This window comes from Zonotrichia albicollis, chromosome 1 (assembly GCF_047830755.1).
Source record: "Zonotrichia albicollis isolate bZonAlb1 chromosome 1, bZonAlb1.hap1, whole genome shotgun sequence".
NCBI lineage: Eukaryota > Metazoa > Chordata > Aves > Passeriformes > Passerellidae > Zonotrichia > Zonotrichia albicollis.
In genome coordinates, this window is record NC_133819.1 from 128,798,350 (window position 1) to 128,825,341 (window position 26,992).

Consider the following 26,992-nt stretch of genomic DNA (forward strand, 5'->3'; position numbering starts at 1 on the left):
AAACAAATGGCATGGGAATTGTTTGTCCAAAGTGACTTTGAGTTCTCATTCCTTGATATGCAGATCAGCTCTCATGAACTGGCATAACAAGTTGTGTTTTCATGGACATGGTGCCAGGTTTTAGTATTTATCAGTTCTTGAGGCAAGTTAAACAATGGACCATGAAACATTGGAGCTTACTTTCAACCAACGAGCCAAAGTCACAAAAAGATTTCTAAAACTGTCCCTATATTATGTATAAAATAAACATAATAAAATAAACATAATAAGACGAATACAGAGGTTTTGAGGCTTTTTCTTCATTCTGAAAAACTAAAATTGTTCAATGCTTACATAGCAAACAAGGGTTAAAGTATTAGTGCTGAGTCTGGTCTGTTGAATACAAAAAGTGATGGTAGATATGCATTCTTGTTTCCCTTTTAAATCTTAGAGATTGACTCCAAATTTTTTGTTTTAAAATCTGGTCTCTTTAACGACACCTGATGTTTGTGTGTGGTGGGCCTAGACTGTCTGTCAAGTGCCAACCAAAACTGCTCTCACTCCCCCTCTTCAGCAAGACTGAGGAAGAAAATAAGATGGAAATGTTGATGGTCAAGATAAGAAAAGGGAGATCACTCACCAACTACCATCACAGACAAAACAGACTTGACCTGAGGAAATTAATTTAATTTTATTACAAACTAATAACAAAGTAGGATGGTGACTAATAAAAAACAAAACCAGCCTCGCCAACCCTCTTCCTTCCTAGGCTCAACTTCACTCCTGATTCTTCCATGTCTCCAATTTTTTTCCCCTTAAAGATTTTGCCCACATTGGCTGATGGGCTCAGCTGTGCCTCACTGAGTCCTCAGAGAGGCCAGCCCACAGTCCCAGCTGACACCCAATACACACTGGTGGGTTTAAGACACATGAAAACCTGTTTCTTTGGATGTTATTTACCACTTTTAAGGACAAATTGTAAAATCATGTTAATTCATGTTAATCTCCTCTAAGTTACTTTCAAGTAATTTTAGATACATCCAAAGATCTCCAGAGAGGTCTATGAAACAGAAGTCACAAAGATGGGTCTGTGTCACCCACCCTTAAAGCTTATTTTTTTTTTTTTTTGTGCAAACATAGCATTTTTCAGAGAGGAGAAAAGTCTTATAAGATATCTGTGACACAAAGTGGCGATTCAGAGGGAGGAAGGTGAAAAGCAGTGGTTCAGGAGGAGAAAGAGAAACATTTTTGCATTACTAACATTCTAGTTCCTGTCCAGGAGGGGATGAGCAAACACACCCTGGATCATGGACCCTGAAACACTGACTCTTTGGAGAACAGGGATGTAAGGGCTGTGATATCACACCATGCAGATTTGTGTGGTTTATTTACTGCTGTCACTTTGTGAGGTTTATTAACAATATTGCAGTTTCATAGGAGGAGTTGTCCTCTGCAAGACCAAAGTAAAAGCTTCTGATAGTCCTTCCAGGAGATTAATCTTTCATTGGGCTCTCAAAGTACATTGCAGGTACAGACAGTTTTCCATACAAGCTAGGAGTGTGCTCTGGGTTGCAAGGGACCTTTAATTCTCATCCAGGCAACATCCCTGTAATGAGCAGGACATCTTCAACCACGCTAGGGTGCTCAGAGCCCTGTCTGACTCCTTCAGTGTTGCCAGGGATGGAACGTCTGCCACTTCTGGGTTTATGTAATAGTCTGCTTCAACTTTCATAAAAGGTTAATTGCCTTCTACATTCAGGATAGCTTCAGTAAACAAATATAGTTGCTCTCTAAGGAAACAAAATAGGTAACATTTTCACAAAATTACAAATATCCTAAATTAATTGCAACTTACAGAAATATTATTTTTCAAGAGACCAATGATAATTAAACGTTCCTTTGGGATACCCATGCTACATATTCAAAACACAAATTCTTTTTTTACAGTTTCAAAGTCGTTTTTTGCTCCACACCTTCCCAGCACTTATGTAAATTTGTAAACGGTCCAGTCACACCCAAAGACTGGACTTGTTGTCATTATAGTGCAAGAGTGCTGTTGTTATTACATTAAAAGAGTTCCATATTGCTAGAGTTTCATACCTCCTTGATGTTTCTTGCAGGCAGCTCCTCCAGGCACTGACTCCTCCTTGTCCTCACAGCAGCCAACCAACTTCAGTTCCTTCAACCAACCAATCCACTCTTTTATAACACTCTTCTGATTGGCTGCAGGGCCTGTTAACACCAGGCCTGCTCCTAATGCCTAATAATTGGCTCAGCTGCAACTCTTTAGGGGGTAAGATTACATTCTATACCACCTTCATTTACCCATTATGTATCCCCCTACATCCCATAACCTTGTGCAAGGATCCCACCTAGGCAGGATTCCGTCTCCTGCTGCGGTGGGAGAGAGGGGGACAGACAGCCACAGGCGCACCCACCGCATCCCCACGGATAGTGCGGCTGGGGTGCTGAACCACAGCTCGGTACGGCCCATGGAGCGGTCTGTACAGCCGGGCGGGCACGGCAGGGGCACCGAGAGCAGCTCTGTAATCGCCCCTGGCCCCTGCTCCACTCGCAGCTGCCAGGCCAAGACGGGCCTGGACGAGCAACGGTGCCACTCCTGCCCAGCCCCTGTCCCCTCAATGCTTCTGTCCCTTCCCTGACCCTGCCCTTGTACCCTCACTCCTCCTGTCCCTTCACTGCCCCTCTCCGCTCAGTGCCCCATCCCTTCACTACCCCTGTCCCCTCACTGCCCCAGCCCCCAGCCCCAGCCCCGATGGAGAACGGAGGGGTTTCCGTGGGTTCCCATGGGCCCCGGGGCACTGCCGGAAGGCACGGAGCCATCGGCAGCAGCACGGGCTCTGCCGGCAGGATCAGCCACAGGACACAGCGTGTGGGTCCGCCTGTGCCCCGCAGATGTGTAACATCACCTGTGAAAGCGTGCCCGATGTCTGGGTCAGGTTTAGCCCTGAATGCCAAAATAAATTTTAGTTTCACACACAGTGTGTTCCATAAGTGTGGAGTGGTGTGGAATCGCCAGCACAGGGAGCACATTGACCTGCTGGAGAGAGTCTGGAAGAGGCCATCAGGATAATTAGAGGGATGAAGCACCTCTACTGTGAATAAAAGCTGAGAGAACTGGAATTGTTCAGCCCAGAAAAAGGAAGGCTCCAGGAAGCACCTAATTGCAGGCTTCCATTTCCTGAAATGAGCCTGCAGTAAAGTTGGAGAGGGACTTTTGACAAGATCATAGCATCATAGGACATAGAATGGGCTGGTTTGGGTTGGAAGGTGTGGGGGATGGAATGTAAGAGAATAGAGTTGGTGCAGAAGGCAATCTCATTCCTGAGGAGTTGCATCTGTACTAATTACCAAGGATTAGGAACAGGCTTGCCCTTAATAGGCCACATCTATGTCCAGTAAGGATGAGTGCTATAAGAGTAGGTTAGCTAGTCAAGAAGAGCTGCTGGAGTTTGTTGGTTGTGCTGCAAGGAGGAAGGAGTCAGTGCTGTGAGGAACTGCTCATGAGAAATCACCAAGAAGGTACAGAAGTTTTTGTAATAAGAGAACAACAGGAAGAGTTGTTCTCTTATTACAAAAACTTAACGATCATCAAGCTCCCTGTTGTGGCCCTGTTGGCCTCCCTGTTGTGAAGAGTTGGAACCCATCCTGTGCTGCGTGTCCCAGAGTAGGGAGCCATACTCCAGGTGGGCTCTCATGAGAGATCTTGAGATCAGCTTTTAGATGAGCTGATCAATATATTAAATAAGATTTTTCATTCATGTATCACCTGCTACTTTCAAACAAGGAATGTGAAATACATTACTACAGCATTATTAAAGCAGCAGTGTATTTTTAGCAGACAAACGCTAACCTGTTGGACTTACGTGCACCACATAGTGCTCCTGGGAGTACAGAAGTAGATTCCAGGGACAGGATTTTGACTGATATGTGCAACAGACTGTCAGTGCACCTGATCCTCAAAAACATCACCAAGCACTAGCACTTGTCCCAGGTGTTGTCCACCCATTTGGACTAAGCACACTGTTGTCAATTTGCTCTTCCTTACACAGGTCTGTAGTCTGAGGAACAGGAGGAGACAGACTTGAATCTATTGACAAATTAGAGAAAGGCAAATTATAAGGGCATATAGAGAAGCATTTAGCTTTTCTAGCTAACACTTCTAAGTCTGAATGACACTTTTGTTCATCTTAGTTTTCAATGAGACATTTGGTTCCAGGCCAGTAAATTTTTTATATCAGTTAGCAGACAGTGCTAGATGTATGCTTGTGTCAGAAGGTCGGGGGCTGCAGTATATTTAAAAAACCATATTTTCAAGGAAAATTGTTCTTTTTTTCCTTCTCTCTCTTAAGAGAAAAAAGGGGAACCAGATAGTTTGAATTAATCTGTTTACTCTGAGACTTCTCTGAAAAGATATTAGATTTTGTCAAAACTTGACAAGATGTTTTGGGTGGGTTTTGCCATGTTGGTTTTTTTCCCCACACCCCACAGAATTATGCTGTTCTATCAGGAGTACAGTGTTTCACAGGGTGTATCAATTCCAATGGAAAGGTTTCTGTATGGCACATTTTTGTCACTTTTCATCACTTGTGGTCCATTTTTTGTTGTTTCCAAAAGAAGATGCCAAATTAAAAAGTAGAAGGGTCTTTCTAATTTGAAAACAGACACTTTCACATAATTTCATTTGTGATGTTGATATGAGGGGTTTGGATCTATTTCAGCACAAAGCAGAAACACATGGCAAAATGAACTTGTCATTGTTCAGAAAGTTCAACTTAGAAATCATAGATCTGTGCCAGCATGGCACTTGTGTGGCTGAGCATCAACATAAGCACCTCTATTTGCACGCACCATGGCAGATTCTTGGTCCCCTTTTAGACCAGATTAAATAAGAAAAATATACATATTAATTTAGAAACAAACATATATAGACCTTCCTTCTGAGGCATTTAGTTAAAAGGCTGTAGCTGTTCTGACAACTTCCATGTGGCTCAGGCAGTGGTTAAGGGTGAGGGTCTAGAAATGCAGGCTGTATTTTCTTATTTCCTAATCAAACAGTGGATGTACTTGTGTTCTTGGGATCTATATCCAGAGCATATGTCTGTGCCACATGAATCTGTCAGATTGAGGTACATGAAATTAATGTCAGCTGCTGCCCTCCTCTCTGGTTTCTCTGACACTGGTGATTTCAGGCATTTTACTGTACACATGCAGCATTGTTGCTCCTACAAAAGAAGCTCCCATCTCAGATGGAAATCATTGACTTGCCCAGCCAATACATCCCCAAAAAACTGCAATGCTGTGCTGAGCTGGTTACCATGTGCCTCTTACAAGCATTTTGTGTTCAAAGGGTCTTCCCAAGGGTAAAAAAAACCCCAGATTCTTGCTGGTTATAGCCTTCTGTCACTGCCTACCATGTGACACAGTGCATGGAAACAGTTTAAGTACAAAGGGGTAGAAAGCTGTTATACTTTACCCAAATCTGAGAATTCATGGATAAAATTCAGACAAAGTGTCCTATGCCAACATAAAGAAGCAATGACAAGAAGTGAGGGGAAAAAAAGAAACCCTAGCCCAGCAGTGAAGGTTCAGCAGCTGGCTTCTACAGCAAAATATGGCTTGGCACCTTGTCTTGCAAATCACAGAAATCCAACTAATCCAAACAAATAGGAGATCTAGTTGCAAATGTATTTGGAGTAGATTTCTATCCACCACTCATCTCAAGTTTTCATATACTTTTTTCTTGTATTGGACTCTTGAGAAGAAAACTAACTTCCCCAATGAGAAATAGCCACATTGGTAGGAATTTCAGAAATATCCATGTACGCTTCCCATGCAGCAATATTTTCCTAATAGTTTATCCAGGACTTAAGTGACCTGTAAGTTTTACTTTCATATTCTTCTCATGTAGTTACAGGTTTGAGAAGCACAACTGATGGATGAAACAAGAAATCACTGTTTCTCATTGAATTTCCAATGCACTTGATATACTAGATTTATTCCACAGTACAACAGAAAACTGCTCACAGCAGCAATGTGAGTTGGAAGGTGTTACTAAGGTGATGACTGTCATCATCCCAAACAGGGATGATCCCATTAGGGCTAATAATAAAAAGATTCAAGCAAATATATAATCAGTACATGGAGATATGTTTCTCTAGGCTAAAAAAACCTCTAAAAACCTCTTCCTATAAACAGCTCTAGCTCTGCTCCTAATGTACATTTTCTTTCTACATGCATTCCAAGGTCTCATGTGCACACAGAAGCCTGCAGCTTACATTCAAGATAACAAACAAATGGGAAACCAATGTAACATGGCTAAAAATAAACAAATCTCCCTTTAGTGCTATTGTTGCTGCAGTGTAGCACTATTCACATGCAGAGTGGACTGGGAACCAGTTTGTCTCTAACCATCTTCCTCTCCAAACAGGCCTTTCTTTGTCTTCCCTAGCAACCATTTTAAACAGCACAAAGGCAGAAGATATATGAGCCTCCTGAATACAAGGGTTTCACACTTATGTTGCTGTTGCTAGACCCAGCCATCACTGACAGAAAGAACCAGGACAGCTGGACCAGCACTTGCGTGCGAAGGTCAGGCACTGTGTCAGTCACTCTGCCATCATGTGCTACTGCAGTAATGGCTTCTTCTGCTTAAAAGCAGTTGTCAACTGTCAAGTGGTATTTATTTCTTCACTTAGAAAATAGTGCTGTACTAATAACACCTTAGAGATTGTTAGTACAACACAGGAAGAGAAAAAAAAAACCTACACACAAACAAACTCAAACCCAGAAACACAGCTAATGTAATTGAAACCTATTTTACCATGAAGGGTACTGTGGAAACAAAAAAAAAGATAAATATTTAGTATGATTATGGAACAATCTGTTATAGGGTTCATATATTATCATAGGCATAAGTAGACACTTGCCTATTGAGAATATGTCTGAGATTCCCTGGTAAGAATTACAGCAGTGCTGCATCTACTCCAAATTAGCAGCAAACGAAGGATGCAAGTATTTTTTTCTTACATTATTCCCTTCCAGACAGCTCAGAAAGAGCTGAAATAACACAAATACTAAAACATCAGTAGATTTTGCACACACAGCCTGAGTGCTCTGCAACCTTAAGAACCTGAGAAGAGGGAGAAAGAAGAGTCGAAGAGAAGCTGGGAAGAGAACCCCTGCTTTGCTCTGTGTCAATGTACAATAGGGAAGGAAGAAACTAATACCTAAAACAAGGCATGAATGCTTCTGCTGCTGCACTCTCTGGCTTCTCAGTGCACCGCAAGGAGACTTGTGGGGTGGAAGTCTCTTGACTGCCTTGAGGGATGAAAGGAGAGAAGTGACAATCCCCAACTCTGAAATTGTTCATGAGGAGGGCACCACAACAGTGAAAGTTGCCATATGTTTTCTAGATTCTGTTCTTGCTTGCAAGATTATCTAGTAAAAAATGTTAAAATATTTTGTTGCTTTTTAAATCACTGTTAAAGAGGGATTGGCATGAGTACCCAGTCTATCACATTGCACTGGGAACTACCTTCACAAGAAGAACAAATATTTGTCTAAACAGACAGGAATTGCTGTCTGAATTCTAAATAAGTTTGGATGTTTTGATAAACAAACATTTCTAGCTTTCCTTCATCTTTGCTGCCAAAGAAAGAAAAGTGATTTGTTTTATATCCCCAAACTGAGTTTATAGCTTTTAAGAAAATCTTTCAGAAATAGGTAATAGCATAAATAATTACAGAAAATCACTCTTAGGGGAAAAAATCAGTCCCAAAATTCAAGCAAGACAACACATTAATATTTACAGAAGGACTATGGAAAGAAGGGAAGGGATAAGAATTGCACAAGGGAGAGATTGAATGCCAATATAATGATAAGCTCTGTCCTCCTGCAGAGCAGCAGCAGATGCCTCAGCCCCTGCAGCTCTGCCTCTGGGAGAAGGCAGGAGAATCAGAAGCTAGTGAGATGCTGCAATAATTTTATTTACACACTTTTACACCCATCTGAGGACAGAACTTGTCAAAGAAGACTTAAAGACTGTTCCTTTAAATAATATTTTCATGTCAGACTTGCAAACATATGATGAAATACATTTTCTTCCAGAAAAGACTAGTAAAAGGACTGATGCAGCAACTTTGCTTTTCATAATGCTTCTGGCAAAAGACCACAGAAAAACTCAACACTAAATTCTTGTTTACACAAAGGCATTTAGTCTAAGACTAATAACTTACTCAGCTACGACAAAAAGATGCTGTATTATTGCTTCCCTTCCCTAATACTATTGTACAACAAATACTGAACTGTTTCCAGGACATCATTTAATGGCAGGCTCTAGCAGACACAATGTATTTTATTAATAATTTTTCTCCAATTTTGAATACAAGCTTTACAGTGGGAGACTCACTGGATGCTGAACATCACTCTGACTTTAAAAAAAGAAATAAATACATAAGGTAAGAAAATTAGAAATCATTCAAAAAGCTGTTTGGAGTTAACTTTTGCACTAATTGTTTGGAACTTATTTAGCTATAAGTGCAAAAAAAAAAAAAAAAAGGCCCACAGAATAGTTCCCTAAACCATCAATCTCAAATTTTAATTACCTGAGAATGAAAAAAATACGCTTTTCAGGAAAAAAAAAAAAAAGTCACAGACTGAAACAATGGTTGGAATGTCCCTAAAATATCTTTTTTATGAAAAATGGACCCCCCCCCAATTGTTTAGGCATTTCTAAACTTTTCATCAAAATTTAGTTCAAACACAGATTTTTTCTTTTCTTCTAATTTTCAAGAGGAAATGTTACCAAACTAATATGCAAATTTTTCTGTTCTTAAGCTCTCATTTAAAAGAACAAAACAGAATTTAAAGGTTCATAAATATCCTTTATAGCATTGTCCTAGGGTGACGTTATGATGTTATCCCCAGCCATGTGTTCTGTTTATGCTAGATATTCTGTGCTGTGCCTTCAAGACAGGCTCTGAAGAGTGAACGTTTTGTTTTGTTATCAGTTATCAGCCTGCTCACTCCCCTACAATCAGCGGGATACAGAGACAGGGCAGTACACAGCGTTGCTTTTGCTTTTTGCTCTTGCTTTTGCTTCTGCCCATTAGTTAGTTCAGCAAAGCAGTCTGAATTCTTCCCTGGACTGTTTTTCTTTCCCTTTTTCTGGACCTACTCACACCTGCTCTGGACTGGGACCTGGGAACACCAAGGGTTTGCACCTTGTGGCTGCAGCAGCTGCCCCAGCACTGCAGGGAGTGATAACAAAGTGACCACTCCCGAGAGAGACTTTCTGAATTTGTCATCTTTTCCAGAGCAGTGAAAGAGTGGTGTCATCTGGTATTGTTCATTTTGTGTGCTGGGGGGTGCTGTGACTGTTAAATAAACAGGTTCTTTCCACTTCTCTCCAAGGAATACTTCCTGAACCGGTTGGGAAGAGGGGCTGTATGGGTTTGCTTCCTGGAGGGACCCCCTTTGAAGGTTTTCTCCCAAATTTGCCCTAAACCAGGACAAGCATTTATCTTAAAAACTATTTTACTACTCAAATTGACCATAGTCAATTCAAAGTTTCTCTTGTTTTCAAAATATTCAAAGGTTATGTATCTCTATTGACCATTAATTTTATGTGGGTTTAAAATTAGACTAAAACCACTCAACATTTTTGCCAATTTCTTTAGCACAATGTGACATCTGCAATATTTGCTGAATGAGGATTTTAGTCCCTACTCAATTTCTGCAAATGCAATGAGTATTCTTCCTCCATTTCAAGGATTAATTTTGCAAATGGCACTTTAAGCACTCCAAGCACAATGGAATAAGTCAAAAATAAATCTTTCAAGTGCAGATGTGCAAGAGTCTCAAATGCATTTCATTCCCCATGCTGACAGTCTTATCATGTCCAATAAAAAATGGCCATTGAGACCACCACACTTGTAACATTAAGCTTCATCTTCTCTCCCAGCCAGAAGGGCAGTCAGGTTTACGTAATGCAGCTATTTTATTTTCACCACAATTCTTTTGCATGCCTGGGCAATGCAGGCAGAAGTGATTGTCCACCCATATCTCAAAGCAGACCAGCCCTCTAGTAAGGATTTTGGGGGGTTCAAAAAACCTCCCTGTGAGAGGCTGGGAGTTCCTAGTACTCCCAATATTCAGTTTAAGCATTATCCCATGTTGTTTCTTCTGCCAGTGCTTTAGCTATCTCTCCCAGTCTTCCACCTCCAGACTTGCAGAAACCAGACTCTGATGTAACAGGATCAGATGCTGGAGCTAGCAGAGACTGTCACCACTCCTGGGGACACAAAACGAGCAGGATGACTGCTCCAGCCCAGTGCAACACACGGGCAATAAGTGCTGCTGAGTTTGTGCAAAACCAGGCAGGGTTCCACACCATTTTATACCTCCTTGGGATTTTATAGCTAGTGCAGACCTACACTACACAACAATGAGCAAGACATGGCACCACTACAAAGGATGCAAACACCACTGCAGTCTGCAGGAGTCCCTCTGCATCTGGGACATGTGCTCTCACTTTTAAAGAAATGTCTGGATCCATTCTTTGGTTTGTTTTTGAACACTTACTCACTGGATATAAAAGGCTGATTTGCTATTCCCATAATTTTCTATCTAGTTTTGCCATACTCAGGAAAAATGTGTTCAGAAGTTTCTAATGGGTTGGACACCTTGAAGCTCTCTGTAGGAACTGGAGTGAGAGAAAGAGACTGCAGGCAGAGCTCAGAGTCAGGGCTCAGAACTATTGAAGATTGTTTAATAGCCAAAGGCAAAAACACCCCGAAGGTCAGTGATGCTCCCCTCTCTATTTCCTGAAAGCAGATGGTGGAAGAGTTTGGAATTAATAGCCCTGCAGGGCCCAGCTTGGCACCAGCTCCCTGCAGAGATGATCAGCCTTTTCTGCTGACAGCCTGCGAGACAGCGCTCCATCCACGCGGCAGTGTGTGTGCCCAGGAACCGTCCTGCAAATAAATCTGGGAACAGATCACTGGATGGCATCAAGTGCACTGAGAAAACTTGATTTCTTGTTTATAGAAGATTTTACTGTGCAATTCTGTGAAAGTCACTGATTCTCTTTTTATTCGGTAATTCTAATAAAGAAATGTGCATATCAAATCCAGCTCCAAACAGTGTTTTGCTCCAATGAACAATGTAGCAACACAAAACATTGCTTTTGGTAAAAGGCCATTCTCTCCTCTCCTACACACACTTAAAATTAACTGTAAATGTCTATATTTAGATTCAAGAGCTAGTTCAAAATCTTTTCTCCTCATTAAAATGTGATAGCATTTACTGCTACCTAAACATATCCTTACCACTCACAGAAAAATTCAAGACCTCTAAGGTTTTTTCTTTACTGTTGTCATCATAATGATTACCAGTAATTAGATGCAAGAAAACTAATTAATGCCAGTCAACAAGTTTTTTTTAGAAAAACTTTTGTTCCTTCAATGTTCTTTTTTTGTTGTCCAAGATAATGTGTTCCCAAGTAAGGCTGAAAGATTTTAACTTAGAAGGAGACAGCTCTAAGACAGACTTGGTTATCTAAAGCTATGCCTGTATTCTCATAAAACCTGGGTCTGGTGCTAGGGTAAAAATAGTTTAATCTTTCTCTGTTCTTATGTGATTGAATTAAAACATTACTAGGTTAAAATGACTTTTCTGATGATAAAATTTATTATTTCTACTTACTTCCTGAAAACTTTGAAGGAGAACAAAAGTAACCCTGCAGCTAAAAAATAAGCTCCACAATGCTAAATTAAAGGAGTTCAATCTAGTCAGCTCATAAGGGAAGGATGAAAGGTGAATTGTCACTGAATTTAAATGATTAGGTATGGAAAATACTAAAGGAAAATTACTTTCCAGTCTTGAAAACAAATGCAAATGATTCAACTGTTCTAACCAGAGCCTAGATGAACAAAATCTTAAAAAGATTAAATTTCCAGACAGTAAGGGAAATTAAACTTCTGCCTATACTTGAGTCAGGGAAAAGGAATTAAAAAGGTGTCAGTCCCTAGTCCTGGTGGCTCTCATTATCCACAGCGGTGGTGCAACTGTCATTTAAGTATAATGACAATAAAACCCAATGTGAATACAAGGCTTCTATAGAGGATTTTTTTTTTTTAGATCATCCCTCAACAACAAAACTTCTATAAAAGAGTTTGTACATTTAACTGTTCATTTACTTTTACAGAAAGTTTTGTAGGCAGAATGTGTGATGTGATAAGCAGTCCAGCTGTAATGCTACCAAGGGCAAGACCATGTAAATCACATAAACTTTCATGTTGTATGCCATAAAATTACACATGGTTAACAGCTCATCCAGACTCACTCTCATCACAAGAGATTTAAGATTTAATGTTCTAGGCAGGTCAGAAGTAGTCCTAGTAAACTGTCAGCAGCAATTAAGAGGTTGTCTTTTTGAAGGATTTTTTTTTTTTTTTTTTGTGTAGAAATTCATTGAGGATACGTGGAAACGTTTAGTTGAAGTACTCCTAGTATTTTAGGAATATGAATTGGAGATCCATTGATCCTAGGAGCCACCCATCTAGGTCACATAGCCCCCAGGAGAGTCCTCTTTTCTGCCATCCTCCTCCTACCTCCTGTGTTCCTTGAGAAAAAACAATCTCTGCTACCAGTCGGCAGCATTATCTGAGCAGCTTCCCATATTCTGCCCGGCACATTCCCTTGACATTCAGGGTGTTTCTGTACTCTCCTCCACAAGAGAGCCTGATTTGTTCAATCTGCCCTGCTTTGATCAACAGAAGGATGCACTGAACACAGTGGGAGTTAGGAAAGTCCAAAGCAAGGTGCCTGCACTCTCCGTTCCAGAAAATATTTTTAGTTAGCGAACAGTGAAGAGCCATGAGCAGAAATTCAGCACCTACCTGTGATCTAACTTGAAGTCTCCCAGGTCTACACACAGAGAGAATTCAACTGTCTCAGATTTGTCACCTTTCAGCTGCTGTTTCTTCTGCCCCATGCCTCTCCAGAGCCCACAGAATGCCTTATTTCATATTGCTGCCACTACTTTGTGCACACCACCTGACTTCCACTGCTGGAATGTTTTGGAAATAAAAGCCAGGAGAGGCAATAGACTCTGAAAACAGGAAAATATGCAAACTGCAGTGTCCAACAGAGACGTAGTATCAAAACTTTTTATAATTTTTTCTCCAGACAAAGACTACTGGAGAAAACTTTATATAGCACTCAGTTTTGGGGGTGTTTTAGTACCTGAAACATACCACCCAAAAAATGCAGTTACCAAGAAGTCTCAATAATAGCAAAAACTACTCCTGAAATCATGGTTAGAAATTGAGTTACCTCTGGGCTTGAAAAACAAAACTGACACAAAAAAAAATTTTAAATGTACTTTTCAAAACAATCCAAGCATCTACTCTGCACGTCAGTTGCAATCCACTATTAATACATCACAGCAGTCCTTTTCTCCAGCACACAAGCCAAGCACTCTCCAGGCCTCCTGACAGCTCTAATCCCAAGGGTTCTGTCCCACCAAAACTAAAATACTAGTAAAAGATCAAAGCCAGACCTTAGAAACTCAGTAGTGCTCATGAGGAACCTTGCATGCCCAACAGGACTATTTCACAGCCCTTTGTGAAGCAGTAGTTCTGATTAGGAATATTAGAGAAACAAAAAAAAACTAATTATAGTTATGATTTTAGTGCCACAAATTATTTTTTATTTCAGATTATTTGTATCATTATTAGTCTGCTGTATTATTTCATACATGACATAATTAAATATGCTGTCTTAGCAAATAAAAAGAGCTAGAAAATTTAAAAAATAAAATACATCCTTTTAAGTTCCCTTCCTCCTTTTATAATTTATCTGAAGAACTCTTGGTTGAGCATCTCTTCAGATCTTCATAAAGTCCATTGCATAGTCTATACGATCTCTGTGAAGTACTTTTCTCTCATCTCCTAACATTCTGCTCTAAAAACAAAAGAAAAACACCACAATCCTCACATGCAATGAACAAGATAAACCCCCATCAAGAACTTGCAGGTTAATCTGGTTCTAGAAATACAGCCTTAACATACTTCCAGAATCCCTTCCCCTGAACTTCCAGAGGGGAAAAACATAACCAGTATCTCAGTGGAAGGAAGAGAATGTGAAGTTTTAGGAGGTTGTTTCGTTTCTGGATTTTTTTAATTGGAAACTTGGTTTATCAGAGCAAAGCAGGCATTGAGCTTGGTGGGATGGCTACTGTGACTCCATAGTAGTCCCTCCCCACAGGAGTCAGCTATCAAAGCTGTTTGGGAGAAAATCTGTTCCATTCCTACTGGGAATACACCTAAAAATACCAGCCCAAATTAGCAGTGTGCAAAGACAGTCATCAAGCACCTTAACACCTTCCTGACAGAACACATGCAGAGTTTCTATTCAAATTTTATTACCATGTACCTGAACTGGGTATCTGTATTGAACCACAGCAGCTCAAACTAATTTTAGGCTACTGCTGGGAAAAACAAAGAAACAGGAAAACAACAGCAAAAGTACTAAAAGGAGCCTATTCCAAGAAGAGTTCTTCTCTCTTTCACATATCCATGGAATAGCTACTATTGCCTTTTTCCTAACTTGGAAATGAAACTCGAGATAATTTTAATAAGGAGGTGATATAAAAGAGGGTCTTTATTTGAAGGCTTTCAGGAGCAGTTATGGAAAGATGTCCACAAAATTTCACCCCTGCCAGGGGTTAATACACATTTATAGGTTTCAGGAAATTAGCATAATTGATAGAAGCACCAATTAGGAGGACAAGTGGTGATGCAATTCCCCCTCAGGTCAAGTCCCTTCTCTGGAGACCCCCTTGAGCACTAGATGTACTTGTCCATGAAATCTATCTCCAAGAGTTGTTCTCAGCCTTGGATCTCAGGAATAACCAAGATAGCACTGGGGCCTTGTACCCCAACACCCCTTGGGGCTTGGAGCTCTGGAATTTGTTTTGTCTTTCTGCTTAGGGAAATGCCATGGAAAATTACTGGGCAAACTAGCTACTAATACAGTTACAGAGCCACAAATATATTTGTGAAGAATACAGAGAACATACAAAAGGAAAGAAAAGGCAGAACTCAAAACCAGCATCACTACAAGTAGCATATTCACATGTAACCACTTTATCAGCATCTGCAATATCATTCAGAAAAGGTGAGGCATTGAGACACTAAGCTCTGCTGCACTGTCTTCAACTCCACAGATTCTTTTTACCTTCCTATTACCAATAAACACTATTGAAAAATAGACCATATGTAGTCATGAGACTTCTTATATTTTCTTCTGCAGCCACAGTTTCTCCTATATGCCTCCTAATTTTTAACTTGCAAAATCCAAGTCTGCATTTACAACATGATTTTAATAACAGAAGCTGGTGCAGGTACCTGATTCAGAATTTCGCAGGACAGCTGATGGCTGATAATTTACAGTTATTAGGGACACTGTTTCACCTTACTGGTTAGTTGCTTTTGCTTTTTTCCCTGAGTCCATTTGTGCCAAAGCACTGCCAAACAGCAATGTGGCAGCTTGGGATTTTGCTAATTCAGAGGGTGCTGGGGTAGGAGAAGAAAACAGCTATTCACTGTGCCTCTGATCACTGGGAGACAGTGGCAACAAAGCCAGCACTGTGACTGTGAACCTGCCACACTTTTCATATCACTTTGGTGATATGAAATTACCTGACTGCTTTAACTGCCCTTTCTTCTGGGTTTAGCAGGATCAGCTCTGACTCCAGCTCCTCTTCCCCGTCCATCAAATGGACACACATCTAGACCTCTAACTGTGACCCTTATCCATAAAATCCTTTTATTTCCTTTCATCATTTTAATATCATTGTTCATCTCCTTGCCTCCAGGTAATGCCAATGTCACTTCAATGTCGTTTCAGTGTGACTCTTGATGTTGGAGGCTGAGCTGTGCAGGTGACTGAGCATCCCTATCCTCCTTTTTTCAGTACAACCAGCAGCTTCATGGATTCACAGTGGAGAAGTGAGCAGCAGCAAATGCCCCATAAATAAATGCCACCTCCTCCAGCTGTGCTGCTCCTCTGCTGCCTGTCAGCAGCCAGCACTCAGATGAAGACTGCACGTTTACTTTAAAAAATCAGATACAAATATCAAAAACTCGAGTTCCCCTTCAAATATAAATGAATTGAACTCTTCTCTGAATCACCTCTGAGGATTGTCTGGCTCTACACATTTCAGGATAGCAGATGGTAACTGCTACACTATTTTGTGTCATTTTCCTCTCCCCATATCCTTCAGATCTTTTGGATGGCAGCTAACTCACATTCAAGAGAAATGAGAAGAGGAAGGGAGCCATCATCATGCGTGTTCTCTGCTCTTTATTGCAAAGTTTTGTGGAACACTGTCTCTTACAATACCCCTCAGGTGAAACTCTGCCAGGCTCTGACAAACTGCTTTACTCCCAGAGCCATGGGCTGCCTGTGCTACCACGCCTCCAGCCCTCAGCACCGGCTCCTTCTCCTCTCCTTGCAGGGTCTGGCTCATCAAGGGAGGGTAAAAACACCTTTTTCCGTCTGCAGAGGCAGCACATCAGCTGCTGCTGTGCCCCTGCAGTGTGGGACACGTGCCCCACAGGGACTGCAAGGCTCCCGGCACAGTCTCTGCCATCACAGCAGCAAACGCAGCACCAAAATTGCTCATCCGGATGTGAAATATTGTACATGAGCATTTCAGCTAATCAATCTAGGACTGATTTAGTTACAAATTTTCAGGTATAAGGGATTCTAAATCCAGACTCTCTCAGTGCAGGTACCTGTGCTAAAGCTTTGCTTTAGCTGTGGTAGAAATGCTCATCAGGATGCTGTGGTACAGCTCGAGATTTTGGCATTCAAACAGACAGGATGGAAGGGTTACTGTGTTTAGCAGTCCATCAATAAACTGCAATCTAATTTAAACTGACATTTTTACAGTTCTTGAAGAAACAGGAAAATTAGAGAGTCAGCTTGTTTAATAAAATATGACGGGGTTTTAGTATGATATTATTCTTTTTTATACTCTTATTAGAAATAATTAGAAATTTAATTAACAATTGATGATCAGACTCACTGATGCCACCATTAGTATCCACATATGAGACAGGCTAAAAAAGGCCTAAGGCTAAAACTGTCCCTAAAAGTAAACCTATATTAAGGCAAAAATGCTACAGACAAGATTCTCAACTTGAGTTGAAGCTATCCTTCTCTATAACAGGGTAGCATCAACTTCCTCAAACACTTATGGCCTTAGACTGCCTGGGTAGAGTGTTAGGTCTTTTGCAGTCTAACCTTTCTTGTGAGCATCATCTACTCTGTTTAAAAAGGAACCACTAAAGTTAAAAATACTTCAAAGTATCTAAATCCATTCTGAAGTTCTTTCTTCACCTAGCAGTGAGAGCTGTGTCTCATTTATTGCATGTAAATATCAGCATTTAAATAAAAAAACAAACCTTCTTATTTGAGAAACAATCACAACAGCAGCAATGGCTATACAACAACAATTACTCAAGTGACAATTTAACAAAATAGTATTCATTTTGCCCTTAATTACCAGTTTGCAGTAGTCTGGGATAGTTGCTTAGGCCAAATGAAGTCCTTCCACTCAGAACAATAAAGTTCACGAAGACTGATAGAAAATATCTTTTTCCATATTATCATTGTCCCAGGCTTTCATATCTGAACTTGCTTTCAAAAGGAATATCAACCAAACAGCAAATCTCATTGGAGAAGAAAAAAAGAAAGATGGTTATTTCTCTGCTATTCAGAATGAGAGAGAAGCTTCAGCAGACACAGGAACAATTCACTGAAGCTTGTATGTCATTTTGAAAAAATAAAGCTCATGCTTTGACCACGAGAATTACAACATTCACTCAAAAGCTTGCCTGAAGTTAGGAACTTAAAACATAATTTTTAATAACTGAAGTACACAGATATGAGCTTGAGACTCTCAAGGCAAAGGAGATTAAATCAATAAAGATATCAACAGCCAGCCCTCCTTTCCCTCCATTCCTGGTACCATCAATCCACCCTAGATGGATTACTGAGAGATCCTCCTGCATGGCCTTGTTAGCACAGCCAAGGGTGGCACAAGGGGACCTTATCCCCCCCATTTGGCTGTGGGTAGGGATTTCAGGCAGGGTGATCACGATCATGTGTGCCATGTGACGAGACCTCCACCAGCACAATTTCCACACCCACACAAAATCTGTCCCAGGCACCACAAACATGGAGGATACCAATGGGAAGTAGGGAAAGCTCTCACTACATGAAAAATTCTGAGGCCTGGCATGGACTATTATATGTGCCTCATCAATTTTGACTCAAATCCAAACTATTTCATCGCTTGACTGATTATCACAGTGGTAGGAATACATCACAAGGTATAACAAAAAAATTGGGGTGAATCTTGACTCCCCATAGGGTACCTTCAGGAAAACTGGCCAAAGACTCGAGATATGCATCAGAAGGGATCAGGTTCTGGATTTATAGGCTATTTTAGCTTTTTATACTTTTAAACTTTTATAGAGATGGGGAACACCAATAAATTATGACTCATTAAATAAGCCAGCATCTTGTAATGTGGAGCCATTGAAATTATGGAGTTCTGCACAAATGCCCCATTTCTTTCCCTAGGTCAGCAATCACTTATTCTGAGTGCAGGAATACCAACACTGAAAAAGACATTAGGTGCCAAATTCTTTAGAATACAAGATAGTTTAAAGTCCAGATCTAGAATTAGTCCTGAATAATATGTTATGATCAGTTATCTACCTTTACATATATATATATATATATACACATATATATATATATATATACATATATATATAGCTTTAGGCCTATGAAGCCTCTGGCTTACCACAGCCTAAGAGGATAACCATGACCATTTTCTTCCACATGTGTATTTTAACCTGGCAGGAACACTCAGTAGGAAATTACACCATAAAATGATAAAAAATAATTTTCATGCCAGTCTCTCCGTATTTCTATGAAGAAACATGAAAGATAACCACTTATAAAACAATTTCAAATACCAACAGTCAATCTGCTTGCAAAACCAAACTGGCAACCCTTGTTTAATCTCACAGTATGGATCCTGCTGCCTGGAACTCCAAGTGTTTGATGTACCCATTCAAAGTTGGCTTTGCATTTCGTGCCTTGGCTCAGACATATCAGTCTGCACTGTGTCAGCCTGCCACCTTGTAAGGGAGAAGAGTATATTAGTAACACTCATTTCCCTTCCTCCATTGATTAAAAGCTGTGGTTTGTCCCTTCATGGTCTGTGTGATGTAGACTGTTCCCCAGAATATTTCTTGCAATGCCACCAGTATGAGGACATATTTCCCAACTGTAAATAGAAACTATATCATTCTGGAAAGTGGAGATGGAGCTGAGGACACTAACCATATTGATTTTTGTTGTGTTTATCTGTCTCTTTATATCTCTGTAAATCCCTAGTGTTTCTGATATTACTTTCTAACACTGCATTTTCCTGTTTCCCACTGAAATAAATGTCAGCAGATGACAACCTAATCTTTGTTGTTGCCATTTGGTAATTTAACTGCACTAAACAAGGAACAGAATCTGATTGCAGAATCGTTTTGCACAAGCTTTGTGTTATCTTAGCATCTTTTTGTGCTGTCTTACTAGGCTGAAGATCAAAAGCATAAATGGTAAACCTGTTAACAGCTTATACTTCAGCATTAACCACTTTAAACTGTGATTCAGCAACTTTGCAAAGATGACAGGAAAAAATATATAAGAATCACAACTCTGATTCTTAGATTTAAGGGGTTTTGATAAGATTATCTGAGGGAAATATGAATAAACAGTCCAGCACATCATGCAGAATCACCGAATCATTTAGGTTGGAAAATACACTTAAGATCAAGTCCAAGCATTACCCACTATATACTATACTATTCCTAGCAATGTAAACTAATTTCTAACTATTTTCTTGTACAAGACCAATTTTTTTTGTCCTGTGCTGCCAACTCTTCTGTTTATTTTGGTCCATGCTTTTGGTGTATAAATCATCCATAGAGTTGGTTGAGCCTCGCTGTTCACTTGAAGATTAAGTATTTCGGTTTTGCTCTTCTATTCTTTTTAGCCCCTAAATCCATTCATACTGTATTTCCAGATACCCTTCAGAAATACTTTCATAAGGACTAAGAGAGACATAGCACCTTAAAAGAGGAGTTAGGCTGCCTCTGGTGGCTCATTAGCCCCCATTTCCTCACCTCGTTCACAGGGGATGCAGAACTGCTCTCATGGGGCTCCAGGTCAGTGAATGTGCTGGTGGGGGAACATGGTCTAAGATCAGCCCTAAGGGTAGGAAACAACCTATATCAATTCACCTTTAAAAGAATTTGATCAAAAAATAACCAAAAATTGGCAAAGAAACACATGCATTTCAGCACTGTTGACTACTCTAACAGTTTATAGAAGCTGTTCTAGATCTTGAGTAGCTCTGAGAATTAGGCTCAATACACAAGCAAAACAATTTTTCAATACCTATAGGAAACCAGAAGCCCCAAATATAAATGTCTGCAAGTAAAACAGAAGATTCAATGGCTAAAAATTTAAATGGTTGCTAGTAAGCCACATGCTTTAAGACTTTATCAAGGCACTGCCAAATCAGAGAAAATCACATTTGCATGAAGTTGTCACCCGTCACGTTAGATATTCATTTTTATTTATTGGAGCTTCATCTCTTGTGCAATGAGTGACTCAGGCTGCTCCAGGATCCAGCATCTTTCACAGTAATGGGTTCACTAAAGCTGTAGCACTGCTCTTGGCTTCTGCTCAGCAGTTGGCCTGAGGTTACAAACTGTACTGTTTATTGAGCCTCATTAAAACCACTGTCATGTGGAATCAGCTTAGCATGGCTTTAAGAAAATGTAGAATTGCCTAAACATGCAATTGCTTTTGAAGTCAGAATGCTAAGTTTGTACCATATTCCAGTGATTCTAATAATGATTCTAATCCTATTCCATGAGCAGTAAATGGTCATGTGTCTTTGTTGGTTTTAAACCTGATTCTGCAAAGGCAGTATTTATACTAAAATAATTTGAAGTCGACTTGCAATTAATGTTGCAAAACAATATTTTTCCTAACCATGCAGGAGGTGTAAGTGCTTTGTATGTGTCCAATACTTTTGGCAAGAAACGAATGAAGTATTTTAAATTTTGTAGTTATTGTTCAGTTCTGGCTGGCCTGGAGTATTTATTGAGCTGTTATCTCACATACTATAAAGCAGTGATAAAGTGGGTTCTGCATGAGTGCTATTAAATATCCTCAATGTGCCATTACAACTGGCAGCCTTTTTGTAAAACAAGACCTTAGCAGCTTGTGATATACAGTAATTGATACAACAAGCATGTGATATATTATCATAGTGTTCCTGCTCCAGAAGTGGGGCTGGCTTCTTGGAGATACTGAGGAGAAAAAAACCTTCCCCTAATATGTTTGTACATTCCCTTAGGACTATTTTATTGGTCCATCCAGAAAGGAAGCGTTAGAAAAGAAGTATGACAGTAAAGGGCACTTAATCCATCATTATAAAGATGGAACATGGTTAACAGTTTTAAAGTGGCAGAGGAACAGGTTTAATAAACATTTCTCAACCTTTTTTGCCATCATAAGTTGTGATAAAAAACAAAAGAGAAAGAACAAAATCAAGCTACAATAAGGAGATAATTCTGAGCAGTAACATCAATTAACAAAGAAATCATCCAGGCATTGAACTTGCTTCTGCTAACATTAGCAGTGAAATTCTTGGCAATTCTGTAAGATTACATCCAGTGCAGAAAAATTAAAACTTCCTTATCAAACGATATGCTGCAGTAATTTCCTTTGGGAATGAAACTTTTTTTTTCTGAAGTTTTTCCTATCATAAACTATATTTAAATGAACTTTCACCTACACAGAGAACAGACTTCCCTCTCTTGTGTTACCCAAAACTATTCAGAGCTGGGATTTCGCATTAATCTATCTAATTTTTAGATGAAGGTGTAATCTCATGACCAGAAAGCCCACTGTTAACTCACAGGGCAATGCATGTGAAGGGAGAGTGGGGACCAGAATCACGAATAAAGATATATTTGGTATCTTGGGGTACAGCCACTGGGAAGCATTACTATATTCTCATGGATCCAAATTACCTCCATAATTTGTTAATCCAAAATTTCTTAATCCAATCTTCATTTTCCTTCTTTGAATTCTCTTCACTTCATCAGTTCTCACATTCTTTCCTGTACCTTCCAGGGAACTGCTCTATACTACTAAACACATATGAAAAGAAGACCACCAAGCATATATGTCAGTCAGAAAAAAATGAGACATATGAATTTCATCTTGTATATGGAATACTTGATTACTCCTACCTTTATAAGTAACTACTTTATGTCCAAACAAAATGGAAGGAAGGCTGTGAAAATTCTCTGCTAGCTTGCTCACAGGGGAAAATGTAGTGTTTTCTTTCTCCTTTTATTCTGAGTTACATTTTTCTTCGTTACCAAGTGAATTTAAGATTCAACAGTGCATCAGGAATTAGCTCTTCCAATGTGACATTACATTTAATCCAGTGTTTTTCTGAGTACTTAAATTTTATGCCATTATGGTTCTTAAATGTAAATCATACTCTCAAGTAATCATGGTTTGCAAGCATGAAATAACCAGATCAATTCAAGTATCCTTTCTCCAGATGAAAATCAGAACCTAAAGGAAGAAGTGAGTCCAGCATGGTTTATTGTCCTCCACCAATCCAGCAGGCCAGAAAGAACTGTGAGGAAATAAATTTGAAGCTCTTCGATGTCACATTTGGTATAATAATATCAATCTTGTCTTTTCCTGTTTGAAGAGTTATGCAAATTTCTTTTAATCTCTCTATCACTGTGATCATTTCAAGTGAACAGTAATCTGATAGTCTGTTTTATAGCCTCTTTGGAATATTCTTAAAGGTCTGGGCTTTCTTTTTTTGTTACTATATCAAAACTGGCTATTATTAAGCTCCAAAAGAGAGTTTAAAAGTCAGTAATTTTAATGAAAGAAATCAAGAAAACTAGAACAACCCCACTCCACTTCAGGGTGACACATAATATATTAAAAAGAATTGGCAAATTAAAGAGCAAACGTATGATGGAGATGGCTCTGCAGGAAGCAGTAATAAAGCAACACTTCAGCACTGAAAATCTCAACTCTCCTTTCACTAGCCCAATGAAGCAAACATTTGACTATTGTTTAACAACATGTACAAATGGTCAGAAAAAAAAAAATCAAAAACTCCTCTATTAGCTGAAGTAGTTCTATGCTGAAATAAAAAGGCTCTTTATGACCCAAGAAAAACTAAAACGGCAAAAACAGCAATATATGTCTTCATCTTGTGAGTAAATTTTCATTCAGTTCTACTTTAACAGCTCATACAGAAATATAAATTATTATGTTTTGATTGTGGTCCACTATTATGGCAGATGAAATACCAGCTAATGTGACTCATTAGACCATCTAAAAAGTTTTTCCTTCACTGCAGAAATGGGAAGTGCATGGAGTGGTGGGCTGTAACTATGATGGCTGCCGTCCTCCTTTTGCTCAGCCATGACTTCAGAAGTGACCTTGGCTGACCATAATGTTTTCAGAATGATTTATCACTTTCTGCCCCTTTTCTCTAGCATGAGTTGTATGATTTAGCCCCATTGCATGACAAGAACTAAAACACCACAAAAATCTGTTTACAAGCAGCCAGCACCCATGAGGAAACCCAAGGAAAGCCCCTTCCAGACCATTGTCAGCCAGAAGTTTCATCCCTAGAGCAATGGAGATTTTTCCTGTAATCCTTAGGAGAAATATCACACTGTCCTCACAAAATCTTTGGTGTTTCTTTACTGCTGACAAATGTGAAGGCCTTTTTGAATTCCCTTGAAATTTTGCCTCTGTGATATCAGCTCCGCAGGTTAATTAACTTTTTTAATAAAAAAAAAAAAAGCATTTTCAGTAGCCATAAACAATCACCTTTTAAATTCTTTGAAATGTTTGGGGCACTAAGTATGGCTCAGAACATAAAATGCACTAGAGCAAAGTAGATTTAGGTAGCCTTCCCTCTCTGGTTCTCTTCCTTTTCAGACACTTTCTTCATTCTGTGGTCCACTATTCAGTTTTTCTTTTTCTATTTTTGCCTCAATTTTATTTTCTAAATTCCAACACTTTAAAAAAAAATAAAACTTATAACTATGATGCAAGACACCTGGAATATTTTCCCCATATTTTAAAAGCTGCAATTTCTATTGTCCTGAGTCTACTCATTTTTCTAGAGCTGTCAAAATATTTATACATATGTAACTTCTCTGTCCCTAATTTTCATTCACTGTCACTCCTTTCACCTCTTTTCACCATCTCCTTTCTTTATTCATTCATTCTTCTTCACAGCCCTCATTATTCGCTGTAGCACAGTGAAAAAAAAAAAAAAAAAAGAGTACTTATAATGAACTAGTGAACTAGTTGTGCTCAGAAAAGAATAATCATAGAAAATTTAATGACCATTTAATGACAAACAGATTGGGAAGTCATTAGCATCTGCAGGTCTGTGTGACACTGAGGTGTACAATGCAGTTCTGGCTGAACAAAGCTCTCTTCTCCCAGAGCACCCCCAGGACAGGCATGGATAACAGCAGTGCCCTTTTTAAGTCCAGGATTCCCATGACAGCAAGCCATGCCATCCACATTACAGAAGACATCTGTCATTATTTTCACCTCATCAATCATGGTCTTTAACAGCAAAAGACTCTGCACAAGCACAGTGAGAGACAGAAATCTGAGCCATACATTCAATTCAGTATGTTTGCTAAATACTGCATTCAAAGGCGGATATTAGATGGCTCTTTCACCTCTATCTGCCAAACATTTTTAAAAATTGATTGGATAAAACTATCCATCCTGAAGAGCACATTAGCTGTGAACATGCTGTAAATCCAGATTTCTTGCATTGCAGAAAGCTGCCCTTCCTAAACTAAGGAAAAAACGGAAGGACATTATTTTACTCTTGAATGCACCAAGTAGTTTCTGTTGAAGCTAATGTACTACTCACAGTGGCAACTGATGCTTTTCAAAATAACCAGCCATGGTCACTGGGTACTTTAGATAACACTCCACGTTTGTGTAACACCCCATACACCTCACAGTAAGTGCCATACTTTGTGGCACTCTCCCATGACCTGGGCAGCAGAACATTTAGCTTCCCTGTACTTTGACACCTCCTCACAAAACAGAGCAGGCCACTTTGTGGGAAGTTGAGAGTGTATACCTATTGTACCTATCATTCTCAATTCCTGAATCCTACAGATAGTCTTTCTAAGGCCAAGACTATCTTCACATCAAAGCATGCTCAGAGAGGACACCTCTCACCTCTGCTTTCCTATCCTAGCAACTACTTCATTACCATTATGTGTAGAAAAAAGGGACAGAGGGTTGGGTTTTTTAATAGCACACAAATACAACTCTAGATTTCAGAAGGAGAGAAAAACAGAAAAACTGCATTGCACAAATATTAGAATGCATATAATTTTTAAAAGTTCCAAAATATCTGACAGTAGGAATGAGATTTTTACCTACATAATGCAATTTCTTATTTTTCTTATATTCCTGCATCCCTGGTTTTACTAAAATACAATGTTTTAAATTAAAAGGCCTCAGCTTCTTCTCTTCCTTGGGAGACATTCACAGAGATTCCACTGGGAAGGGAAAGGTAGTGCTGGAAACCAGGTGGCAGCAGACCTATTCTGACAGCTATTTCTGATCTTATTTTAGCTGAGAGGACCCACCCAGCTCAATGGGTTACATCTCCCTATAGTGGCATGAGGGTGCAGAGATTTCTCACAAGGAAGGGAAAAATGATACTGGAAATACATGCCTGAAATTGCTGGAGGTTCATGAGGCTGCAATATTGCTAGAAGTCACAGGCCATCAGCCTTTACATACATAAATCTGAGAGATTTTCATAGAGAATGTACAGCACACAGTTAAAGCCTTTTGCAGGCATTACAAGGAAAGCCATTTGATCTTGTCACGACACGAATGCCTCAAAACATGACTTCACTTGGCAATTCTTGGCTCACTGCCTCCAGCTAACGATGCAAGCAGGAAGAACTATCTGAGAAATCCTTAATCAAAACACCAATTGAAAATGTGTCATATCCACAGGTCAAGGTCAACTTTTCTCCTTATGAAACAAGACAGCCAAAAGGACAATTTACTTAAATCAATAAGCAGTAATACCCACAATGATTTACTGCAACAGTAGAACAACATGCACATTTAAAAGAAGCGTATCTCCTCATCTAGGTTACAAAGCTCTTTAAAATAGAGCCAGAACAGCATTCAGTTTCCTTTGGTTGCAGTGAATAGTTTGAAGGTTGAAATTACATTCTCTGTTGATCACTGGAAGACAGGGATAGGGACAGACTATTGAAAAATTTCAGTGTCCTTTTGGCTGCCTTCCAGTCCCATCTCCAAGTGGCTGCTATTCTATTTAATGTAACTGGAGTCTACCCTTAGGATGAATATCTTTCTTCCTGACAGTTTTTGTTCTTTTTCAAGGCAGGGGAACAGCCACAGCCCAACAAAGACTGCCTCTTGAAGCCTCAGCCGAAGGGCTCAGGAATGGAACAAACATGGCTAAAATGCTGCTGCATGACTGCCTTACAAGCGAGTTTCTCTACTTTCAGTGAAAATGCAGACAATATAATAATTGAGGTTAGGATAATCCCAGAGACAAATGTTTTTCAGCTGAAAAGATTTTGAAACAGCAAAGAGTTTTGAGGAAAATCTGTTCACTATCTGCAATACATGACCAGTCAGAAAAAGATATGGCCTTGCTAAAAGATTGTAAACTATAACTGCTTCTTGTGGGAACAATGCAGACATTTTTAATACAGACACATGCTAAACAGGCTGGCTGTATATAGAGCTTCAG

The 26,992-nt window shown here is 39.6% G+C and overlaps 1 protein-coding gene across 10 annotated transcripts in view; it reads right to left on the reverse strand.

Annotated features, from left to right (window-relative positions):
* The window catches only part of OXR1 (oxidation resistance 1), a 262,270-nt gene that overhangs the window by 175,507 nt on the left and 59,771 nt on the right, over nucleotides 1-26,992 (reverse strand). The window contains exon 2 of one of the 10 annotated variants that reach the window (XM_026792312.2): nucleotides 20,268-20,352. The exons of the other annotated variants lie outside the window; for them this stretch is intronic. The gene's annotated coding sequence lies outside the window, so the exon portion shown is untranslated. The remainder of the gene's footprint in view (nucleotides 1-20,267; nucleotides 20,353-26,992) is intronic. 10 annotated transcript variants of the gene reach the window in all.